Below are 390 nucleotides of genomic sequence, written 5' to 3'. Positions count from 1 at the left end.
TTTACCATCCATTTACCATTTACCTTTGTAGGCTACAAGTTATGGCTCAGCTCCGAAAATGACAGTAAATATATATATAACCAAATAATAGTTTTTCCTTAGAATACAACTGCTTCAAGATCTCAGCTCAAATTCAAGGAAGAATTCAAGGAATTCACTGAGAAGATTCTTGTGTTTGTAGCTAATCAGCACACTGGGTAGTCTGCCCGTGTTGTGAAACAGCATGTAGACTTAATACCTACTGCCAGTATGGATGGCCACATTGCATCACTGTTATAAGATTCAAAGCAGTGTCCAGATTGTCTCCCAGTTCTTCCAGTAGCTACCTGTTTAACCTGTCTCTTAAGCAGGTTACCAAATAGCCGTCTGACTGGGAGTGAGAGATGCTTT

This window comes from Morone saxatilis, unplaced genomic scaffold (assembly GCF_004916995.1).
Source record: "Morone saxatilis isolate NCDOM2014 unplaced genomic scaffold, NCSU_SB_2.0 Contig12, whole genome shotgun sequence".
NCBI lineage: Eukaryota > Metazoa > Chordata > Actinopteri > Moronidae > Morone > Morone saxatilis.
Note: the sequence above shows the minus strand (reverse complement) of the source record.